Genomic DNA, 10,675 nt, shown 5'->3' with positions numbered 1-10,675 from the left:
TATGATCTTAGATATAAATATTGCATGTTTCCTTCAGATAAAACACATTTTTGACTTGTGAATGAGTCAATGGAATTTCTTGCAATAATGAAAAAATACTGGCAATCATTTTCCGCCTGGCACAAACCACATGTTTTGGACAGCTGTGAAGTGACAGAATGTCCCACCATCGTGGTTCTTATATTGCCAGATTCCAGAGAGTCTCCCCTCTTCATATATGGAAGAATATGCCATTTTCCAACTTGCTATGATGAGATACATGTAAAAATGTAAGAATTTAGTCACAGAGATTTGTTTTTTTTCATTGATATAAAAATTAATATAAAATACAGGCACATAGAAGGACATGGAATGATGGCAAATCTGGATAGGCCACATTGTCCTGAAAAAAAAAACAAGATATAGCATGTGTATGTAGCCTTTATAATGACTGTGATATGAGCTTAAAAGTAAAGGCAGTAAAAATACCCCAAAAACGCCTAGGGCCCATAGGGTTAAGTTCTTGAATGGCACACCTGTTTCCAATACATTTACATTCTGATGAAGACTCTCTTGTCAAAACACGTTGGTTTATCCATGTACAGTAATAATAACGGATTGTCAACCACAGTCAGAATGCATTTTTGGACTGCCTGCCTGCACAATGGACTTTTACACTGAGTGAGTTGGCCAGTCATTTATCTTTACAGAACAATTCTTAGTTTTAGGTGTTTACAAGCTAATTAAAACATAATTATGCATACTATATTCCATTTCTGCCAATATACCTGCCTAAATCTTACAGACTGGACCACTATAGCCAACAAGGATGAGAATAAAAAGACAAAAAGGACATTGTAACTAACATAATTCAGAATTTCCACTGAGAAAGATCATGTTTTAAGATCTCGGGGACTTTGAGGTGATTGTTTTGTCAAATGTGAGAACTAGTTGGAGCATTTGATGTCAGCAGAAACTGTAAAAGCTTTACCTCCTTTGAAAGAACAATGTCCTCTTGTTTGTTCTGCAAACAATGTAAAAATGCAGCAGAGGCTGGTAGAAGCTGCCAATCTTTTCTTCAATTACTGTATTTGTTTATGGAAAAAAAAATAATGCTAAAAGCACCATCCTTTCACCTATCTCGACAGCACTGACATTTACAAATAATTTGCATACAAAAATATACCATATATGCTAATATCAATGTTAGCACAAGTAGATGCATAGGTATTGAACATTCTACAGTCATTGGTGGAATATGTTTAAACTGGCTCGGCTGCTCACAATCATGGATGCAGTGCTGAATATAGATGACCTTTAGTGTGACCATTAGTCAGTGTTCATTTTTAGCCAGACATCCTCAAATATGATTGAAAGTCATACACGTTTCCAATAACATCAGCTCCGCTTTTTTGTCTAACTTGCACAGACTGTGAGATACCAAACCTCAAGATCAATGTTGGTGTAAAATGGTGGGTAAAAACCAAACATAAAAAGGTTAAATGAGTTTGCGTGCGTTCACTGTTCTCTACTTTTGTTGTAACAGGAGTAGGCTTAATGATTAAAAAATACAGCTTTACCCTGCCTTTGTGAATTATCTTACTTTTTCTTGCTCTTTTTGCCTTTCTCATAGACAAAGGGCATCTGACAAAGCAAAATGAATTCCAAATACCCTAATTAGACACTCTGAAGAAATAATATGACGAAAGGATTGCAGTATCAAAGGAAAAGTCAGAGGAAGAAAGTGAGAGCCACTCTCCAACTGCTCTAATCAACAGTGGGCTATAATGCACAGATGACAAAGAGGCCAGAGAGACAGATCGAGGAAGTGACAGATACATAGAGAGAGATGACGACTTGGGATGTCTCAGAGTTTAAGGCTTGCATCTTTGCTCATCACAAAGAGCTTCATTTGCTTTGCAGTAATACAAAATAGCATAATCTGAAAGAAGAATGGGTTGTTAAAGGCAGTTTCTACCCTCACATACTCTTTGAATTGTTGAATCTACAATGCTGAGTACATAACAAGAATTTTGGGTTGTAATTGCCTGTTGTTGTTCTCACTTTCCCTCTGCGTGATTGTCTACACCACCTTCAGTAAGAGTTCTTCTGTATGTGTGTCATTCAGATGGCAGTTTTATATTGCTTTAATAAGAGCAGAAACAATAAAAACAGCAACAGAAGGAGACATTTTTGCAACTTAGGGAAAAAACAGTAAGTCAGCCCATACTGGAGCACAACACTTCCTGTACCTGAATTACACACTGTTCTGCTGAAGCCCATTTTTTGATTGTTCTTGTCCAGAATAGTGTTTGTATAGAGAATGTTCTTGCTTTTTTTATTCTTAACAACTGGCCTGACAATGTCTGTAGTTATTCGTAGATTTCCACAGAAATATGAAATATACATCACAAAAAAATCAGACCCTGATGCAATCACACCACCTTCATACACAGTGTATTTCAACAGACCTGTAGGATGTGCCTTGCTAACAGTGCACCCTTACTGTGTATACCAGACACATTTCATCCACATTCTTCAGTAAACTACTTTGGCCATGTAACGTCTCCCACTTTTAATGCAGAACTGAGACAAGAGGTGTTTTTTAGGCTAGAAGTCTTTTTTCTTTGACTTAAACAGAACTACTTTTGCAATGTTGGACAGGTCGGCTGGTTCACACTTTGATCCAGACTCAAATATCTCAACAACTATTAGATAGATTGCCATGCAATTTGGTCCATATATCCATGGTGCAGAGAGGATGAATCCTAATTACTTTTCCTGTGGCACCAACAGCGGTTCAAAGTTCTCACTTCCTGTTGAAAAATGCTAATATCTGAAAATCTACAGGGTGGACTGGCATCAAATTTGGTACAGATATCCATGTTGATCATGATGATATATCCTAATGACTGTGGTGACCGCTTAACTATTCTTCTAGCGCCATCATAAGGTCAAAATGATTATTATCCAATACTTTTGTAAACCAACACTTCGTGTTGTGGCGGTATGAATTGTGATGCACTTGCTTTGCAGTGAACTCACCACAGAGTTTGTGACTACAGAACGCATTATAACAATCTGAAGTAGCAAAGTGATTCTTAATCCCTGCCCCTATTCAGTACATGACCCGTGTAGACAAGGTGTAAGGAATGCTGTGTCAGTTGGTTAGTCTGTCTGAATACTATTGAACAAAATATCTCAACAACCTCCTGTGATGCTACGTCCTGATATGAAAACATTACATTTTGGGTATGCTGCACCTTGTTTTTGTGCCATCTAGTGGTAGCAAAAGCACAACACACACATCCATGTAAGACAATTAGATGGCAACCATCTCTGCCAAGTAAGTCTACAGCTGATCCTGACACAAAAGTGGACAAGGTCCAAAACCTGGTCAAATTTTATGGTTGGAACTTGGAGTGTGTAGCGTGATATAGCATAAAAATTTAGCATACAAAATTTACCAATTTTAGCAATAGTAACAAGCTAATATGCTATTGATTAGGAAGTACTTCTTTGAGGACATTGGGACTTTTTGATTGTAACATTGTAGCACTTCAAACAGGCTAATTGAGTGTGACAGAATTTACACAAAGTTACAAAACAAACAAATTGCATGTTGCATTATTGAATTTTGCTTTTGCACAGTCATGTTCAACAACAACTTTGAACAGTTTTAGACTTTTCAAAGCACTTTTTGCTTCTTTTTTTTCATCACAATGATGACATTGAAATAAACTGTTTTAAACTTTATTATACATGACATGACTTTTAAAATTAAAACCATTGTCCCCATATCCTTTTTACCCAAAAAACTACAAACTATTCAAAAACATTTCTTAGTTGTTTTTTTAATTTTTTTTATTTTTTTATTTTTTGATAATTTTTATGTCCTACTAATCTTAAATAGCTATAAGAAATTAGCTTGAGTCTCAGGAGGTTAATGAAATTTGTGGTGGATGTTCATGGTCCTCAAAGGATGAGTCTTAACATTTTTGATGACCCCTGACCTTTCCTCTGTCACTACCATAAGGCCAACATTTTGCTTCAATGCCAAAAATATCCAAATCTGAGTACATTCATGATCCCTAGAAGATGAATTTTTCATTTTTGTTTTCCTATTGTGCTGTTCCCAGACCAAAATATTAACTTGGCCAACAAGCTATTTCATGAGTTCATAGGCAGGTTGCAACAGAATTTACTGAGCACATTTGTGTTTGTAAGAGGATAACATTCTTTATTTTACTGACCCGTGGATCTTTCTCATGCTCAGGGCACTTTTTGCACATTCAGCCCCACTACTGGTAAGGGCCAGAGAATAGCAAAATTGTCCGTCTTTTGTTTGTTCAATCCAATTCTACAGAACAGTGGAGCCTCTATGGACTGCTAGAATGTGTTAGACTTTTAGTTTTGTTGCTTTGTGGAAAGAAAGTAAAGATTGTTTCATCTCCTCTGACAAAGACAAAGCCTTGGCTCTGCAGCCAGTACTGAAATAAGCCTGAAAATCAATATGATTCAAAGCCAAACACAACAACAATCAGTATGTGGTACACTGTAGCTGTACATTGTTTAACAGTGAGCAATAACTCTTTACACAGGTATACTTCCTACAATTCTGAGTTCTCCTGACAGACTGAGAGACCACAGCACCGTAAGAAAGCTCTATCAAAGGTTAATGCCAAGTGGGTGCAATGTTATTCCTCCCTCTGTAGGATTTGCACACATAATCCAGAATTCATTTTACTGCCAGTAGCCTATTGAGGTTAGAGCAGTAAGCTTGTCGCTGGTTAAACATGACTAGTTTAAATCCCCCAAGTGGATGGCAAAATGTGTGGGAGGAAAGTGAGTGAGCGACAGTTCCCCTCTCAGCAGCTATTGTGGAGGTCCGTCCTTTAGCACCCAACTGCTACAGTGGAGCCGCTTACTGGCCAACAGCATGTGACTGTAATTATCAGAAACTTCATTTTAGACTGCTTAAAATTGTGTTACCCTCTTTAATCTTATGAATGAACAAAGAAAAGTTTGGAAACTTTGGTGACACTTTCTATGAAGACCTCATCTTCAATGTGTTATGAGGGCTTTAGTGAATTATAATGCATTTATAATGATGTATGACTGCACTTATAAACACACATAGTGCTTCCTGATGCACTATATCAACAGTCATATAACATTATAAATGTAACCTATGATGAATTTTAAGTGTCTTATGGATGTTCTTGACTAATTATAAATTAGAGGTTGAATGATGGGATGACACCACAACAATCAACTGTAGTAAGGTCTTATAGTATGTTATAACACTCCATAAGTTATCATTGTATGTGTTAAGTAAAGTGAAGTTCACATTGATGCACCTATAATAATGCATGGTCGTCATAACATTTCCTTGTTGGTGCTAAGTAAAGTGTGATGCATTTTCATGTATTTAAAAGAATCTATGAAGCATCATAAGTGATTAATGTCTAACCGTACACTAGAATCTTTGAAAGAGACTTTGAAAAGACTAAAGTCTGATACCCTCTCACATCTAAAGACAATTTGTCATGAGTCAGAGAGTTTTTAGTCACAGAATAATATTTTGCAAAGACTGAGGATCTTGCAGAGTCACTATTTGCAAGATTGTTAGCTTCAAAAAGTAAAAAAAGTAAACGGAAATTGTTGCAGCCCTTGAAATCCCCAGGGTGTATGCTACATGCTATAGCTAGCCAGCTAGCTAACCACTGTCCACATCCCAAACAGGGTTACTTGTAAATTAATGGTAGCGACTTGAATTTTTGCTATTAGCCAACAAGCAAACTGTATATTTCAGCTAACAATTTCTAGCTTCCCTCATATAAGTGGTCATATGATGTGATTTTTGAAGCTAATAATCTTTAGTTGTAACATACAGTCAGCTCGAAGGTTAATAGCAAACATTCCAGTACCTAGCGTTAGCTTGCAAGTAGCCCCTACAGCGGTTAGCTATCTATCTATAGCATGCTGCATACTTACAGGGGATTTCGAGGGCTGCAGCAAATCTTTGTGGCACAAATGTGAGGACATGTCAAAGAGGCACTCCTGTTCACTCCACATCTTCACTTTCTGCTCCTTTTCCACAGTCCAAGAGAAACAACACAGCAGCATCATAATGGCAGTCGCCATTACTTCACTTTACTTAAAGAGGCAACAGATAGGATTTGGGTTTTTTTAGCTTGGTGTCACCTAGCGTCAGCGGTGTTGCTCGCACTGTCGCAAAGACCAAATTGACCGTAGGGATCAGAGATAATCAATAAAATGTAGGCTGTAAAGCCACCAGTATACCTCTATGTATATGTAGAAAGAGAGGGTGTGTGGACACTCTACTAAATAAATGAGTAAAGAGACCGAGCAACAATTATCAGATTTATCTGAAGAAAAAAACAAATAGTAATGCAAATAATTATACCAGAATGCACAGTCCCAGTACAAACAACTCACAGTAAATGATACCAATATGCACAGTATCAGTTCAAACAACAGTAGACACGTAAGGGATAATGTATAGTGAGCCGGTGACTGTTGAAAAATAACTCCCGACAGGGGAATGGAACCCCGGCTCACAGCAGAGTTATTTTTCAACAGTCACCGGCTCACTATATATTATCCCGCTTAGAACATGGCTTACTACTAAAAGATTCAAATGTTACAACTGGCATCAATATTATTAAACTGCTGGCAGAGTGTATTGACAGAGGAGAGGCGTTCACCAGACAAATGGGAGTGGAGGAGAGGATTTTACTCCACTTCTCCCGGTCGGAGAGGCTGGGTGCCCAGTAGCTGCGGCGGCAGCAGCGGTGGGGGGGTATCACTGTCCGAGGGCTGCCGTAGAATGGCAACGAGGATGTCAGCCGACCAACACTCGCTACCCGGTCCCTGGTTGCGGCGATTTGCGATGCTGGCCAGCGAGGAATTAACTAGAAGCCAGTACAGTACAGTACAGTCCTCTCTCGTCTAGCTAACATTTAGCCGTGTTACTTACTGATCCATTAGAAAGAAAGCTAGCTGGACATCAGTTTTGAAGCCTCTTTGGTCACGGAGCTCCCTCCATCTCCTGAACGCCTGACTGAGGTTTACTCTTGTTTTTCCTCTTCTTTTATCGCTCTCCTTTTTGCTCTTCTTTGCCTCTTCAGACAGAGGAGCTGTCTCCAAACTTTGTCCGTCTGCCATTGTGCTCCGGACTCAACTATCTCATGCCCAACTCCTCATAAGGACCAGCTCCAGTCCCTGATTGGCTGACCGACCAATTTCGCAATACATGATGGGTTTCCTGCCGTAAAGCAGATTTTTCCGCGAAAAATCATCCCGGTGTCAGAAGCTTATTGCAAAGATTGCAAAGCCACTAAGTAACCTATGTAAACGCTGATAGTCTGATTTTACTGTGGCTACTACCCTGTGCAACCCACATTATTTTCATAATGATATATATATAGGAGAAAATGCTGTCTGTTGCTTCTTTAACACATACAGTGATAACTAATGATACTACATGGACTATTATAAAATACTATGAGTCCTTACTACAGTTGATTGTTGAGGTGTGTATAGGTGAGTACAGGTATTCATAATGCATCATAAGCCCCATCAGTCAACCTGTAGTTTAAAGAACATCCATAAGACACTTATAATTCATTATAAGTCACATCTATAATGTTTTTTGACTGTTGATATAATGCTTCAGTAAGCATTATGTGTGTTTATGAGTTAAGTCATAGAGCATTGTAAATCCATAATAATTCACTTTGAATGGCCTTATAATGCATTCTAGATGTGGTCTTAATAGCTAGCTCCACAGCGTTTCCAGAACTTTTGTGCTCTGCTTTTCTGTCCTCATCTTTTGCTCTGTAGCAGTTGGTATGTGTCACATGCTCCATAACTGGACCACCTTGTCCTGCTGAATCCAAATGTTAGCACTGTTAACTGGGCCCTTGCAGACTTTAGTTATGTGTACCATCTTGACACTTCATGTCAAGCCTCCTGAGTTAGGTTTAAAGTGGGAAAAGGTCTTTAGAATCAGAAATACGAAATTTATCTCAAAGCCATTGACTGGGCAGGCTGGTGTCCATGTTTGACTGACAGATAAGATAGTGAGGGCAACAATCCAAAATGCAGTACACAATATGTTTTTATCTGTAGATAAGAAGGAGACATTAGCTAGAGTGCTAATTTGGGCTGTTGTTGCTCAAAGTCCACTCTTCTTGTGTTGTCCTTTGGTGTTTTCACAAAGAAAAAAACATGACTTCGAGAAAAAACTTATGAGGTAGCAGCATTATTTGGCAACCTCCTTTGAACACCATCCCATCACTGAAACTCTACTCGGCACTAACAGAGTTTCCAGATAAACTAGCCCATCCGAAAGAAATTTGATTCTGCTTTATTTTTTTGCTCAGAGGTAGAAAATAAGTCATGTCTCCACTCCTTAGGAATATTTTCTCCTTTAAGGATATCTGCCTGCTGGTGTACGTGATGTCCCCCGTGGGAAGATGCACCACTCTCTCCTCCATTGTTTGTCATTAATGTCTTCTCTCTATTGCTCTTCGCAGTGGTGCATCTTTCTCAAGGGAACCATCTTTGAATAGGCAATGTTTACTGAGCTTGTGGAGATAAACAGAAGGCTAACCTAGCGTTAAACTCCAGCAGTTGTACTCTGATGAAACTGCTGCCTAAGTACAAAGCATGACAGTAAAGTACTTGCGGTGCCACATGTATGGCATTTTCAAACCTCTGCCGATGGTAGAATGCTAGATTCAGTGTACTATGGATGTTAAGATTACGTATCACCTTATCAGATTTTTGTATAACTTTCATTTTTACTGCCTACTTCCATGCCTACAACACAAAGTGATTTCTCTTTCCCTGTACATGCGTCACAGATTAGATATATCTTATCAAAGATCTGATCCAAGACGAAAATCATGGAATATGACCTTTTCAGATCTAATTTGGACCTATCCCTTGTTTAATCTAAATGTAAAAATTGATTATTTCGGGTGTAGTAATCCAGTTCTTTTATCTCTAGGACAACCCAACAATCATAGATGAGACAAAATGATTACTGTACCCATTCTGGACCCAACTCTCAGTCATAATTTCAGTCTGGTTTGCAACCAGTGCTGGAGGGTATGTCATTCTCATCCCTGGAAGCACTGTTGGACAAAAAATAATAATAAAGTCTAATTACAAGCTTTTTTTCTGGTACTTTTGGCTGCATCTTGTGGTCTTTATAACTGAACTTTCTCCATAAAAGTCCATCTGTTTGAGAAGACCTTCACTCTAGAACACCACTGTGCAACCACAAGGGCACAGCTTGTTTTTGTAGTTCACCCAGACCAACAGAAAATGCTGACATTGTGCCTTTCTGCAAACCACAGACACATAACTACATAATAACATTTACATTTAATGTATCCATGGTTTGCAGAAACGTACAATTCCAACATTTATTGTGGTGTTTGGATTGTTTTAAACCTAACAGGTATTGTTGGACAAGATAATCCAAAGTCTAATTACTAAGTTTCTGGAGCTTTCATCTGCATCTTGTGGTCTTACAACTGAGCTCTTCCACGACAATAAATCTGTCTATGCAGAAGATCAAAAATGTGGTTGAAATCTCTGGAGACTCCTGCTGCTTACATCGGATTTAGTAGGGTCTCCCAGTCCGACTTTCACAAATATCACATCAGCATTTTAAGCTTATTAACTAAGTATGGGACCTCCTATATTTGGAGAAAGTACCTTAAAATCAAGTTGTGAACATTAATTAGGCTGTTAAAAAAACTGTCACTGCCTTCTCAGCCAACGAGAGCTCATATCAGCTGCAATTTTAATTTACTTTAATTATTTTCAAACATGGAAAGTGAAACCTGATAAAATATTTGAATTAATTAGGATTTGATAAAATGCACCTGAACTCCAAAGCCATTAGTAAATTTGCATTCAGTGACTTTGCGTTCATGCACTCTATTTGAATGTGCTCACAGACAGTTTGCATCTGCAGTTTATTCCAAAACGTTCTCATCTCATGTTGTCACATGCTTCTTCTCTGTAAGTGGCCTTTCACATCTTCATATTATGCTCTAGGTATCATTCTGTGTCTGCTGCTGATGTTCCAGGACGCCTGCTACCAATGCTGGGACATCAACAAAAGCACATTGTTAGGCTTAGAAAAAAACATCATGGCTTGGCTTTACATTCATAGCCTACTGGAAGTGAACACCGTGATCCTGGATGAAAGTCTGGCGTTTACTGGAGCCATCCACCACCTCCTCCACCCGCCCTATCCACCTTATTTTCAAACACGGAAGTAAATAGTGATCAACTTCCGTTTTTTTGTGCGTGACTTCCGGTCAGCCGCTTTCCCTTACCAGAGCTAACGGTGCAATTTTCAGTTGTTTATGTTAGTCAATCAGTTAGTTAGTTAGTTAGTTAGTCTGTGTATTTTGTATTTGTATAGATAACTGTGCCCACGTTTCCGTTATAACGGAAATTTATTCCCTCTAAACGCGAATAATCGCACGTCAATCATAAACTATGAACCAAAAAAGCACAATCTATCCCGAGTGAGACAAACTGCTTGATCCCCGTCTCCAGTGTACCAGCAGAGAACCTGCAGAACCGAATCAGCGAAAAAACACACCGGGCTACACAGCCTCTCTACCTGAGCAGCTGAAGCTGC

Source organism: Epinephelus moara, chromosome 4 (assembly GCF_006386435.1).
Source record: "Epinephelus moara isolate mb chromosome 4, YSFRI_EMoa_1.0, whole genome shotgun sequence".
NCBI lineage: Eukaryota > Metazoa > Chordata > Actinopteri > Perciformes > Serranidae > Epinephelus > Epinephelus moara.
This window is presented reverse-complemented; position numbering follows the sequence as displayed.